General features: G+C 40.2%; 1 pseudogene; it reads left to right on the top strand.

Moving 5' to 3' along the window:
* Positions 1-3,046: 3,046 nt before the first annotated feature.
* On the top strand, positions 3,047-13,991 carry LOC115819635 (uncharacterized; annotated as a pseudogene).
* Positions 13,992-14,870: the final 879 nt, after the last annotated feature.

Below are 14,870 nucleotides of genomic sequence, written 5' to 3'. Positions count from 1 at the left end.
TTTCAGATTCAGATCCAGATTCAAATAAGCTCTCACAGAGACTGCTACTCACACATTACCTTTATCTCAACCCCTTGCCTTTAAATATTTCAATGTTAAATCTAAATATTTGTTTAAATATCAATCGTTTAGCATAGTACTGACTGAACTGCTGTGGAACTGCATTCTTTCAGCCCCACCTGCACTATATTATCTTGAGACCACTACAAGAGAATATATTTTAATCCTATTAACAGCCACACCAATCTCTTCTCCTGTAACATTCTCTCCTTTTTAAGATTTGAAATGTCACTGTTATTCCACTACTTGATTATAGAACATCAGCTTCATATATTTGTACAATGTAAAAGCGATGTAAGCAGTAAGATTTTGTAACATAGCAAATACTGAGGTTCAGTCAGAGATATGTTGCATCAGTGTTTTGGTCTCTATTTAAAGAGTGGATACATTTTTACACAGAGATCCACAGTGGATGCACAGTGAATCATACATTGTGCATGCAGTGCTTGTAATTAAGCCTGTTTGACTGGGACGGGAAGTAAATTTTTGCCTTGTCTGTTTTTGAAAGGCTGACTTTTGGATTTCATGTTTTAACAGCTATGTGGCAGCTTTTTAGCCTTCTGTTATCATTTTAATCCTCAATGAACATGGTGGAACTAATAGAGTAAACAACAAATCCTGCAATGAGCAGCCTGTAAACACTAATGGACCAATTTTGACAAGGAAATGTTTTCATTTATCAGATAAAAGGACTCCCTTAGACTCCTGTTTCCACCATGCTGTGTTTTTTAAGAGAGTAAACAAGACTTCTTTTCAGTATCAGGAATTCTGATGACATAAGAATTTATCACAAATTTGAGAAAAACACATTTTGTGTTCTGTGAAGTAAAAGAGCTAGTAGTGATGGGTAAGTTACAAACCTCTGATTGAGTTGGTCCACAAAGGTCAAGGCAAACTGCTTGATCATATCTACTAAATATCCATAGGGCTGAGCTCTCAAGGCCAGACTCTCAGACGTGTCCAAAACGACATATATATCAACTGGGCAATCTGAGGAAATTCAACGGGAGCAGCAGAACAGATGAAAGTATTAAATCATTAAGGTGCGAACCAAAACACTTCTGAGCATTACAAAAAATGGACAACAGAAATATTGATCTTGGCTGACAGTATAGATCCTATGTATGAGGCTGAACTAACACTTTGCATGACAAACAAGGCAGAGACTTAGATCTCAGGATACCAAAGGCCTCTCATGAAAAAAAACCATCCAGTTCTTTGAATGTTAAAACAGGTTTTTGCTCTGTGCTGTTTTTAGCACTGATGTTTTGACTTGTGCATGGTAATGATGTATTCACAGCCTCAGAGAACTTCCAAAGAACTGTGAACTAGAAAAAAATTCTGAAATCTGATCTCCCTCAACATTTTTGGCTTCATCATTAGTTTTGAGGGAAATCAAAGATAAGATCAACTGAAACCTTTTAAAACAATGATGCAAGTTCTCACATGTGGTATATAAGAAGAGATGTGGCCAACAGGAAAAAGGTAGGCTTTGGGAACAACGGTAATTGTGAATTTGAAGAAGGAACCAGTAGAATGTAACAACATCTAAGTGAGGAAAAACTGAATTTTTTTTGATGGTCCGTGTTACGTGCAGAACATGTTAAAAAAGAAAAAAGAACAAATTTCACCAGATTTTATGTAGAAATATGGGACGTAATAACTCATTTTTACACGTCCGAAATTTTCAGATGGATGACAAGGTTGGATTGATTTAGAATTGACTGCCCAGCCCAAAGTAGCTGATTTCATAATACATTTGTTTTACACCAATAACCGGGTCAGTGCAGGTCTAAGAAATGTATAGCACTTCCCATCATACATAAACATACATCAACACATAGAATCACGTGAAATGAAGTGTAACCACATTTCTGTTTTACACATACACACACACACGCATGCACGCACGCACATGCGTGCAGGCCTCTATATTCTATACATGGGTAGTTCAACTATCGTCCATTTTGGTCTAGAAAATTTTTAGCATTTAGCACCTAACATTTTTTATATATATAAAAATGCATTGCTATGATTGAGGTCTCCATTCTGTAGAAACACATCCTGATAGCGGCTGTAATGATTTTGTTACTGTCAGTTTTAGATTTAGCATTTAATATACACAGAATAAACAATATTAAATGAAACTGGTCCAGTTGTTTTTACATTCATATGAAATAAGAGCTGTTTGGAAATGACAACCAGTAAACATACTCTCAATTTAACTCATATTTACCTTGAGTTTCCTCTTTTTATTACCCGCTACAGAGGTCACTCTTTTCTCCAGCCACGTGTTCCCCTGCTAAGTGGTTGTTGCATTGTTACCAAGTATAGAAACCCTAAAACATCATCCCAGCATTCTGTTTTCTACAGTGTGGTGGAAATGACAGTGAACCCAAGGGGCAGGGGTTCTTTTTTATAAAAAATACAAGAAAATATGAAGAAATATTACAACAGATAATATATTTTATTAAAAAAAACATTAATGTCTAATTTGTATTTGAAATCAACATTATTTCAATATTAAATCCTGAATAAAGCAGGGCTGAAGGTGCAAAGTCTGGCTTAGGGACAAAGGCAATATAGTGAAACCCATACATAAAAGGCCTCTTGTTATATAGTAAAATTAATGACTGAGCTTTTTTTCTTTTTTTTTCGAGGTTCCTCTTGGTGTAAAGCAAGTGTCCTCGATTTCATGTATTTATTTATTTATTTGTTTGTATTATTCCATGTTTCTGCAACGAGTCATTTACGATAGTACCACTTCGATGATATAATTGAAACTTGTTTATTGATATGATAATAATGAAAAGTAAAGTGAGATGACATTAATCCCTCATTTAACCATTGGAATCAGGTGAGCTTTTCGCTGTGCTGTTCTACTTCCATAGTGCTGAAGAAAGTGGGGCTCACCTGCTATTAACACCGCCCAGCCTAGTGTGCTACAAATGACCTTTTCAAGACTAGCATTAACGTTGTCGAGAGAATGGGAACAGGTGAGCATCGCATAGTGCCCCCAGGTAATGTAGTTTATTAGGTCTTTATGAAATGCCAGGGATGGGCGTGTAAGTCCCCGATCCGTATCCGGAAGCACGATCCATTTTGCACATGCACTAAAGTCAGCGCATGCGCAGAATTTAATCTCTTTTACGAAACTGCCTGATCCATTCTACCCACAGATATACATATATCTGTGATTCTACCCATGTGGGATTTTTTACCTTGTTGTTTTAACTGTACATATGACAATAAATGGTTTAACTTTTTGACTTTTTTTTGACACTGACTCTGCCTCACACTCCTTTTTGGCTGGACGCTGGTTAAGTGTGATTGTTTCATCTCCACTGTACTGTAAGAAACAATTTAGACTGCTCATTATTTTCTATACCACTGCTGAACATGACAGGATAGTAATTGGTTAATTGATCCCGCATCCATGTCTGTACAGAAACACTTGCTTTTGATATGCTTTGTGTTCTTCATTCACTTGAGTATTTCCTTTGCACTGGCAGTTAGCTGTACTGCAAGCTTTAAATCACTTTCAGGCATGCAGATATCTTTATTTCATGGTGGGTATTAGGCATACTGTCTACTAAAAAATCCTTCGTGATGAGTGATTGAATTGTTAACTCTGTTGAATCAGGCCCTGATTTGAATTAAACTAATTGTCAGTTTCTGGTTTTAGTTAGAGGTTTTTTGCTGCCAGAATCTGGCAGAGAGCTGAGGGAATTTCTTCCGTCTATTGTAATCTGAAGTCTTACAAATCATCAGCTATAATGTTAATTTAAACACCCATTTTTGTTTATTCTCTCTCTTCCTCTCTTTGTATCTTTATATATCATGTATGTGCATATACAATGTTTTACACATATATGTACAAAACAATCAAATTATCATTTTCTCAAACACGCACAAACACACAAACATGCGCACACGCGCACACACACACACACGCACATGTTCTGGCTATACTCGAATTTCTCCACCCTCTAGACAGGTAACTTCAAAGCCTTCAGTGAGATGTATGGAATCTGATTTGACCCTGACCCAGTCTGTGCCCTCTTCAGTTTAATATCGAAGGAAACCCGTGCTCTCTTACCAAACAAGACCTGTGAGGTTGTGACAGAGGGCTCTGTCTCAGGCCGTGAGCGTCATCTTTCCCCCCCCAAACTAACCATTTTCCTTAGTTGTACAGTGTTCGTTCGTGTTTGTGTCCTGTTACATGTACGTCATACATATCAATAATGCACATATTCCAATAACATATTGCGCTAGCTTCGAGGGTGCACACTCGAAGCACGCAGCAGGTTACCCGGTTACCCAGTGTGGCAGGGTGTAACGACCTCGTCTCCTCCCAACTCCAGCCATTCAGTGATCGGCGTCGCCGGTTTACTAATCATCGGCCTGTCCCTTCAGTCACTCACACCTGTATCCACTTGGTTTTCCTTGATTCCCCCCTCTTTATTAACTTCACTGTTTCTCTCCATCGTCGCGAAGTCTACACTTTCCCAATGTGTACTCTGAGCGCTCTGAAACATTATTCGTTCATTCCTAGTGTTTTTCTAAGTCTTGGTTCTGGTTTACATTCCTGTCTAGTTTGCTTTTGTTTGTTTTCTACTTAGTGTGTGTTTACCCGATTCGCATTAAAATTTACTTTTCTTCACTTGCGGTTTCCTGGTGACTTCGTGACACAGGGTGAAGCTGAACAGGGGTTCGGGTTGCCCAAAACGCACCAAAAACAAACAAAAAAATGGCTCCGCCGCAAATAGCACATAAGTGCAAGAAGTTTTATTTACAGTGCAAAAAAAAACCAAAACAGTCCCAACCAAAGTGAAGAAAAGTGAAAAAAATGTCCAAAAAGGCAAATATGTACAGTGGAAAAAAAAGTATATATATATTTACAAGAAAAAAACAAACCCAAATAAACAAAAATATATTGATAAACAAATAAATAAATAAACAAACAAATTGCTACTCTCAATTTTCACCTTCAATTCAGCACACCACAGCTACACTCTGTTATTCTCTTGACTCCCTCAACCTACAATGAAAAAAAAAAAAAAAACCCTTTTGTACTGTAAGCCCCTCCCCCCGGAACATACCAGCTTCCTTTTGTTGACTTAAAATAAAATGGCAATTAATTATCCACTCCAGTGCATATACACAATCACAAACACAAATTCACACTCTACAGTAATGTTGTATCTTTTACCATTTCTGGCTAGTAACAGCCGATCGTTACATTTTAACGTAAAAACCCCTTTTCCCTGGAGTGGCCCCTTCCCCGTGTGCCTCGCGCATGCGCCACTCCGGCTAAACCAAATAAATGAAATCGCGTTCCTACGGTTCTGTTTGGTCCTCCCCTGCACCGGTAGTCCTGTGCTACCGCAACCAAACAGACAGACAAACAGAGAAATCAGAGGGAGACACGACAACCAACAAACATTACAACGCAATAAGAACATTCAAACCAAGCGACATGTATAATAAAGACGGGACAAACATTGTGCATAATTGTAAACTGATAGAGACAGTAACGGTAAACCAACAACAGTAAAGATGCTAACAAACATTTGGGTGTAATTGGGTGTGTTTGTAGGGTGCTTTAAACTGTAAGATTGTGAATGTGAATTGGAAATGTTTGTGTGTATGAAACCGAGTAACCTGCTGCGTGCTTCGAGTGTGCACCCTTTTTTTTTTATTGGAATATATGCATTATTGATATGTATGAATGACGTACACGTAACAGGACACAAACACAAACGAACACTGTACAACTAAGGAAAAGTGGTTAGTTTGGGGGGAAATGATACCACTCGCGGCCTGAGACAGAGCCCTCTGTCACAGGTCATAGCCTTCACTACACTCCTTGCGAGACGGGCCCCTCCATCCTTTTCCTAGAAAAAATTAAAGATACACTCGTAGGGTCCTCTCAAACTTTTGTTAGGACTCGGAGGCCCTTTCTGGATTTTAATGACTCTCTAAAGCAGGGGTGGGCAAATCCGGTCCTGGAGGCCCAGTGTCCTGCCGGCTTTTGTTTTCACCTCTTAGTTACCTGCTGATTTTCACCTTGAAAACAGGTGTGCATGCTCTTCAACCAATCACAGATTGTATTTAGTTAGCTGACAAGAAAAACAGTGGGACCATGGCCCTCCAGGACCGGATTCGCCCACCCCTGCTCTAGAGGAATCCCTTGATAGAGAGTAGAGTGGTTCCCGTAAGGGTTCTATTATAACAGTGAGCAACCCCCCCCCCCCCCCCCTTTTTCGTTCTCCTCCCGCCCTCCTCTTTTTTTTTTTCTCCCCCTTTCTCACCTACGTATCCCACAACCTGTAATCCTATGGAAGAGTGGGTTAGTGGATAGGATGGTAGGGATGGGAATGGGGATTTCTATTTGATAAAATGTCTGATGATTAGTACATCTCTGTACTTAGGGAACAAGTAGATGTCTTGAAGTCAGGTACATGTGTTTTGTACCTTTTATATCTTCTACTCTGGGGGACCGCATATGACCACATTCTTTTAGCAGTGTAAACGCGAATGTGAACTCGACTACATTGAACAACCGCCTATTCAACTGACATTGAGGTAAATAAATCTTGTCCAGGGGTTAAACAAAACACTTCTGAAATGAATATTTGACCCCTGCACAACACATACCAAATTGCTAGTACATGACACTACAAATTTACTGAGCTGAGGTATACGCTTATCTCTATTATTGGGCTCAGTTAGCCAAACATATTGTAAAGGGATTAGGTACACCACAAAACAGGAATTTCATTCTTTCATAACTTACTTTTTAAAGTATGTAGTATCTTTAACAGCCATTTCACAGTTTTGTGGCTCCAAATGTGATAGTTTACAATAGTAACTGTCGACACAATTTGACAAATTTCCTTTGAAAATGTTCAAGATTTCATGCTGTTACATATTTCATATGACACCTGTCAAAAACAACAACACATTTGGTTTTTGCAAACAAAAATTATGTACGTGTTTATTTGCATATAGAGCGGGAAAGAGAGATCGGATCATAAGTGATCATTCAAGACACATGTGGAGATGGATACTAAAGCCAGGTGTAAACGGACATACTTAAGAGCTGTCGACTTGTGATCGGATCACCAAAATCGGATCTAATGCAAGGGTGTGAGGGAGTGAAGGGAGGTGTGAAGGGGATGATGTGGGGGATTGGTTACTTGTTTTTTTTTGTGACTTGTTCATTGGGAGCACCTTTGGGCATATTTTCTGCTCTGATGGATTTTCTGGTTGAAGCAAGTTCTCTGTCTAGCTGTACACTAAAATTCAAGCGTGCAAATTCATTTCCTCTTGAATACTCAGTCCAGTCTTGTCTTGGAGCGCAAAAGGATTCTTCTCCATTGCCTCTTGCACATTCAAATTTGCTCTGAGTGGTAGATGCTCTCACTTTCAACAGATCAACCATATAAGCATCATGTCTCTCAAAATGCCTGCCTACAGGCAAGCAACACAGCTCAGTACTCTGTTCTTCTTGTTATTTTATCAAACCTATGCAAATACTTTGTACAGAACTTCATGCTCTTCTTTGCACGCTACTGAGTCATACCTTTTGCAATCAGTGTAATGGCAAGTACACTGAGGGAGTGAAGGAACTGAGTGAAAGCAGCACAGACACAGAGGATTGTGAAAGTGTCATGTGTTTAGGCAGAGCCCCAGAATTTATGGTAAGGAGAGGGGAGAGGGGGCAAAACCTTAGCAGTGGACGTAATATGTCCTTATCTTTATCCCAATGCATGTTGTAATGGACTAACTGCCCATTCGAAACTGAGCAAACAGATGTGTTAGCAATTTCCTCACTTCCAAGGCTTAACACATATTAATTGTCAAATTACATCTGTGAATCTTCATTTGGCCAAACTCAGTAGTGCTCAAGGTGTTCTAACATTTATTTCTTGGCGTGGCTTTCTTTCATGGCTCCATTGGATTACATTTAAATATTAGTGCTTCTCTACTACTGGTGAAGTAGGATGTTTTCCAGTGGCATATCCAATCAAGAATGTGTCAGTTTCTATTGATAAATGTGTATCAGCATGTACTTTTTGCATGTCTGACTAAATGCAGGGTTTGGGGGGGTCTGTTCCCCCTAATTAAGACTTGGACCCCCCAAAAGAGGTAAAAACAACGGTTCAGGGGGAGGTCGAAATGTTTATATATCCGATGCTATATAGCCCTGGAAAAAAAGTTGACCGCCACCCCCAATCGTCATTGTATAATTCTCACTCTGGCTAAATGAAGATCACTCCTTTACACAGGAGGGGATGCTTCAGGTGATACTTGGTTACCACCATTTGGCAAGTTTATATTTGGCTGAAGTTTTCCTCCACACAGATAAATGACAGCTGCTTGGCAATATTATGAAGAATTTGTTTCTGCCTATCATTCAAGGCAAAGACAAAACACATAATCTGTCAAGAGGGTAAACAACTGTGTCTCAACTTGAAATGCTCTAATATCCTAATTAAGACTATGAATAGAAGTAGACTAGTTATTATGGATTTGAAAGGTGTTGGCTGAATATTTATCAAAATATTTTTGTGTTTTATGTGAAACAACATGTAAAATCTTTCTGTAACAAGAATTCTTTCTGTGTAGACAAATTATATATGTTTTACAACTGATGGAGAGAATACAGACCAGTCCAATAATACATTGTTTTTATTACAAATTTTAAAACTTTAAATCATTACTATAAACAGCAACAACAACTAACAGTAATTATTATTGTCTCATTCTGTTGTTCTGTTGTTTTGTTTTAATTAGCTTATGTTCGGCAGTGGATTACTGCCTAAAGAACAGCTATTGAAAGGTTTGGGTATTTGTGTTGTGCTGGCTAATTTAGAATTCCCCACACTGAATTTGATATTTTGCAAGATAAATTTACTGACATTTGACTTTAACAATACCAGGCGCACATCCGTGGGCGGTAATTTTGAGATCTCATTATCGTTTACGATTACGAGGAAATTCAGGCTGGATGTAATATAGGCGTTGATCTCAGAAGCCCACCGGGACAAACTGTGATTGGGGCGGGGTGTCAGGACTGGCCACGAGTATTAATGCATCGAAAGTCTGGGTCTGTCTAAAAGGGTTTTGGTTTCCTGGGTCGGTCCAGCTACACACCAGTCCCACGTAAGTAAACTGATTTACGCACGCTCTTTGTTCTGTCCCAGCTACATGTATCGCAAAACCCATAAAGTCGCATTATTAAAAAAAAGTCTCCAAAAATAACTAATTATACGATAAATGTTGAAACTCTACGTGTTCTATGTATTGTTAAACCCAACGCTGTGTGTTATTACCATCCATTCGTGCGAGGCGCACCTGTTTGCGCTTTGTTGTGGTGGGATGTGCCGTGAACATAGTCATAAGAATTTTTAGTGTTTCAGAATCAGAATGAAATTTGCTACGGCAGTATTTTAAACTGGAGTTCCGAGGTCTTTGGGGCATTCTGGAGAAGTGCATATGAAGGAGGAATTACGGCATTGTCTCGTGAAAGACATTGCATGAAGCTATACATGAAGTGGACAAAGCTGCTCTTTGCCCACCAATTAATGAATGTTAATAACCCAAATTAGACGCATGAAACACTTTGCGCTGTTTTTATTGGCTAGCAGTGTAAATATGGTTATTTGGACAATTAAACTGCATAAATGCACAATTGTTTATTTTACGTTGTTTAATTTACTAAAATTGTTGCAGTGTTGGAATGTTTTGATGTAGAATGCAGGATAGTCGTATTATAATGTGAAAACCATATACAGATGCTATTTGGCACACAGCATTTTCGGTCTAATTTTGTTGTTAAAGAGAATGCTAAAAATAAATCAAATATTTTAGAGATTTGATTTAGGAAGTTTTCTCTAACAAGCAGCCTGCAGCACTGGAGGTATTTACATCACCACATTCATGGAAATAACTGTTATAATTTTCTTTCATATTTCCTTCCACAGGGCAGTGCTGGAGATCTCAGCATTACTAGGTAGGATTAACTTCTTTTCGGTAAGACCTATGAGGGGCATGTCTTGATAGTCATGCTGTATTATCTATAACTTTTCTCCCTCTTGAATTCCAAAGTCTGCACAGGACCACACAACTGAGACATAAGAAAGAGCAGCATGTCAGCCCCGTTAGAGAGATTTGTCATGTTGTAAACCAGTGATCTATATTGTAAAGCAACTCCAAAAATGTGGTGATTTGAAAAATCAAGAAATGAAATGCTATGTTTTCTGGTTAAATAATTTACACCAAAGCACTGAGACTGTGCTCAGACATTCAGAAAGGATGCTTGCAGACTGGGCTGTAAAGTAAACGGTGGAAAAATGTTTTCACTTCATTTAGTCATGTAAATAAAACAGAGCTGAGGGATCACATCTGAGTCCTGACCGTATGAGTACAACCAAACAAGACTTAATGAGGGTTGTCTAAAACCAATTTTATCAAACCTACAACCATTTAGCATGTCTCTTGGATATATTTGACTCATCCATAAAGTACACCCAATAAAAAAAAAAAAAAAAAATTGTTGAATGAACACAATTGAACCACGCCACACATGTCCATCTAAACGAATCAAGTGAGACGAGTCTGTCTGTATTACATTCTGTGAATACAACATACATTTGTTGATGTAAGGTAATCATTTAAGTTAAATTTATTCACCTTGCACTGAATCCAAATGTTTGTAGTCAAATGAGCTTGTTTGTCTGTCTTACTAGTATCAGTCTTGTTTAATGACTTAATATGACATTTGTTAGTTTTAGTTTCACCAAAAGGTGTATTAATCTTACGTACATATGCAAAAACACAACCTATTTACGGTTTCACTTGTTTTTGTTGTTCAGTTACTCATTCTTTTATTTACTCTAGTGAGGTAGAAAGAGTTCCTTTAGGAATATTAATATTATTAGCAGTTACTTTCATAACATTTCTTTTAATTAGCTAGAAGAGATTTAGAAAAAAACACATGTAACACATGTATTTAACCTAACTGGTGGGAGGGGAGTACATCTTTCCCGAAGACAATTACATTCACGGTACACACCTAATGTTAAAACTATCACAAGTGCTAATTAACACAACACAAAGAATAAATGATAAACAATCACATGAACTTCTACTGGACACAAAAGGGATACGTAAACTGAACAATAATGAACTGGGTCTAGACAACAGTCCATTGCCCCAAGGCATGCTGGGAAGCTCTGCCCATCTTCTGAGAGCATGGACCATGCACAGTAGCTAGCAATACTTGAGACACTAATCGAAAGAACTCATCTTCCTTGAGTCAATATATACTGGTCTGGTTCATCAGAATTGTTGCTGCTTGACATTAAACGGACAAGAATGAATCATGTAACAAACAAACACAATACATTCATATTATACAAACATATTTCTATTTTGATAATAAAACAAATGCCCTTGAGTTTGAGGATAGCACCACTTAATAAATATGGCTAAAAATATTATAGCTGCATTTCATACATGGGAATAGTGTCATTGTGTCTTTATAAGCTTTGGAACCAGGGTTGATATGCAACAGGTTATGTTACAGTAAGAGAACATGGGCCTACTTCATTCAAACTGCTGGTTACTTTCAATACATGCAGAGACTGAATGATTCACTCATAATCCCCTCTGGCTTTCTAAGCTGCAAAAGAAGTAGCCAATGTCCTTGTAATTTACATAATAAGGAATTTCCCTCAGATATGGCCCTTGCATGTGTAACCCCAGAAAGTCAGGAAGGATCCATGTTACTTAATTTATACATTAGGAGTATGCCACTTTGGGCCTCTCACCCAAAGATATTCTTTAACACAGCAAGTCTCTATACACTGGTTAAAATGAAAAGGGCTTGCCTTTGGTTCTTTCAGTGATTGAATGCAGGGACAGGATTTTCTGAGTCAGAAATGAAGCTTTCATTGAATTTCAGTAAAGCAAAGGAAGATTATAGTTAAATCCCAGTTTATTAAGCACACCATCGTTAGTTTACAAACGATGCCCAGAGCTCCTCCGACACCTATGGAGGATCTTGAAGGTGATATAGCGAAGGGGGAGAGTCGCTGACCAGTGGAGGTGCGCTTAGGGAATTTGTATCCCCAAAGAGGAAAAGTCAAAGAACAATCAGTTTTGGTCAATCTCGCTGCTGAACGTCAAAGGGAAGGTGTTTTTCAGTATTGTTTCCTGAAATTTCTCCTCAAAATCAGCTACATCGACCCCTCAGTGCAGAAGGGTGGGATTCCCGATTGCTTGTAGCACAAAACAGGGACAACCTAGTCATTCTGTGGTTGGACCTGGCCAATGCCTACGGCTCCATACCGCACAGACTGATTGAGCTTGCACTACACCACCACCTTGTTCCCAGCAAAATCAAGGATGTTACCCTGGATTATTACAACAATCAGGTTGAGGACCACTTCTGGGTCAGAAACATCGGACTGGCATCGGCTTGAAAAAGGAATAACAGGTTGTACCATCTCTGTCATTCTTTATGCCCTTGCCATGAACATGGTAGCCATGTCAACTGAGGTAGAATGCAGAGGCCCCCTAGCCAAGTCTGGCGTAAGACAGCCCCCGATAAGAGCATTTATGAACAACCTTACCGTCGTGACAACATCTGTCCCAGGGAGTGGGTGAATCCTACAAGGACTTGAAAAACTCATCACCTGGGTGAGGATGAGTTTCAAGCCCACCAAGTCAAGGTCCATGGTGCTGCAGAAGGGGAAGGTGGTCCACAAAGTCTGCTTCTCTCTTTGTGGAACTGCCATCCCCTCCATTACTAAGCCACCAGTCAAGAGTCTGGGGAAGCTCTTTGACTCAACGCTGAAAGACTGCTGCCATTCAGAAGTCCCACAAAGACCTTGATGCCTGGCTTACCAAGGTCAACAAGTTGGGCCTGCCTGGCAGAGGGCATAGAGAGCAGTGGAGGTGGCAAAGAGCACTGGTAGGTACCATGGCAACTGGCAGAGTGGGTGTGGGATACTTCCCAAAGACCCAGGTTGGCAAGGCCCAGGGCAAGGACAGACAGCACCTGATCCAGGAAGAGGTCTGAGCAGGCATGGAGGAAGAGCGAATGAGCAGGACGTGGGGCTCAGGCAGCATGGCCAAGGTGGGAGGGTATACTGCAGTGCAGGATTACTGGGTCAAACATCATGCAGCTAAACTTCCATCTCATCCGGTTCCTCATTCTAGCTGTGCTCTGAAAGACGATCCTTAGAGCATCTCCTCAGTAGCTGCCCATAGGCCCTTGGGGAATGCCGCTACCGTTGGCACCATGACCAGGTGCTCAAGGCAGTTGCTGAGAGCATAGCCACTGCCATTAGCTCAAGCAAACACCATCACGTCCCAAAGAAGTCGATCTCCTTTGTCAAAGCTGGAGAGAAACCCTGCCCACAGCTAAAAGGACAGGCCTCCTCTACACAGCCTCTGACTGGCAGCTGCATGTCGATCTGGGCAAGCAGCTTACATTTCCACTGCACATCATAGAAACATCACTCCGCCCACACATGATCATCACCTCTGAAGGGACAAAACAACTGATCATGCTGGAACTCACAGCGTGCAGGGAAGAGCATATTGAAGAAGCCAATAAGAAGAAATGTGTAAAGTACCAGGAGCTGGTGGAGAAGTGTCAGCACGGAGGCTGGAAGACATACTATGAATCCATAGAGGTGGGCAGCAGAGGCTTTGCAGGATGCTCGCTCTGCAAAGTCCTCAAACAACTGGGCTTTACAGGGGTGGCAAAGAAGAGGGCCATTCAATCCATGAGCAAAGCCGCAGAGAAAGCCACCAGGTGGCTTTGGACTAAGACGGCTGATCCGTGGGTGGTTGCTGCTGGGATGCTAGTCAGGGCCTTATCAACCCCGGCTGAGTTGCCTGGACGAGGGTGACTGATGTTGAGGGACTCAAAACACCCAAGGACCCCAGGTCACCTCACTGACGATGCGCCCCAGTGCATCCAGGAGATGTATCTTGCACACACAGTAAGAACAATAAACAAGGCAAAACAGTAATTTCCAAGCAGTTGACAGTTAGGAAAAACAGTAGGCTATTAGTGAAACAACAAATAAGGCAAAACAGTAAACTACAAGCAAAACAAACAAGACAAAACAATGAACCACAGGCAAAACAACAGGTAAAACAGTAATTTCTAAACAGTAATGGCTTCTGATAGTGGGGCAAAACAGCAGCTGACAGTGCGAAGTCTAAAAGAATACAAAACATGCAGTTAGAAAATACATAAACAGTGTAATAAAATAAAAATGAAGTTATCTCAGAAGCTGTAACGGTCTGGTATATACCTGAATCACACTGGAGCAACTTACGGGAGGGTAAGAGAGGGAGCAAAGCAGAGAGAGAGAACCGCACAGCTAGACGCTCTTTTTATACAAGCTGGTAATTGGCTGATGAGCTATGTAAGGGTGAAGCCACACCCCTCCAAACTAAGGCCGTGTGATAGGACAAAGGGGGAGTAGTAAATTGGGCAGAAACAAAGGAGCCCCCCTGTCACACATACAATCCTAAGTGCAATAGTTAGCAGTTAAGGGCAAAGGCCTGATTTCTAAAACTGATATGAGGAAGGAGCTGAGGTATTATGGCTTCAGAACTTAAATCTCTCTACTGGAAATGCTAAGATTTTGGGTGATTAGTTCCACCCACATTAAGTATCAGGTGCAGGTGTGTTAAAACTCAGGAGACTCAGAACATGGGCGTGGCTGAACAGAAGATTGGCTGGAAGCAGGTCTGACACTACAGAATGGAGAAATAAC

The sequence above is a fragment of the Chanos chanos genome, chromosome 8 (genome assembly GCF_902362185.1).
Source record: "Chanos chanos chromosome 8, fChaCha1.1, whole genome shotgun sequence".
In the NCBI taxonomy this organism is placed as follows: domain Eukaryota; kingdom Metazoa; phylum Chordata; class Actinopteri; order Gonorynchiformes; family Chanidae; genus Chanos; species Chanos chanos.
This window is presented reverse-complemented; position numbering and strand designations above follow the sequence as displayed.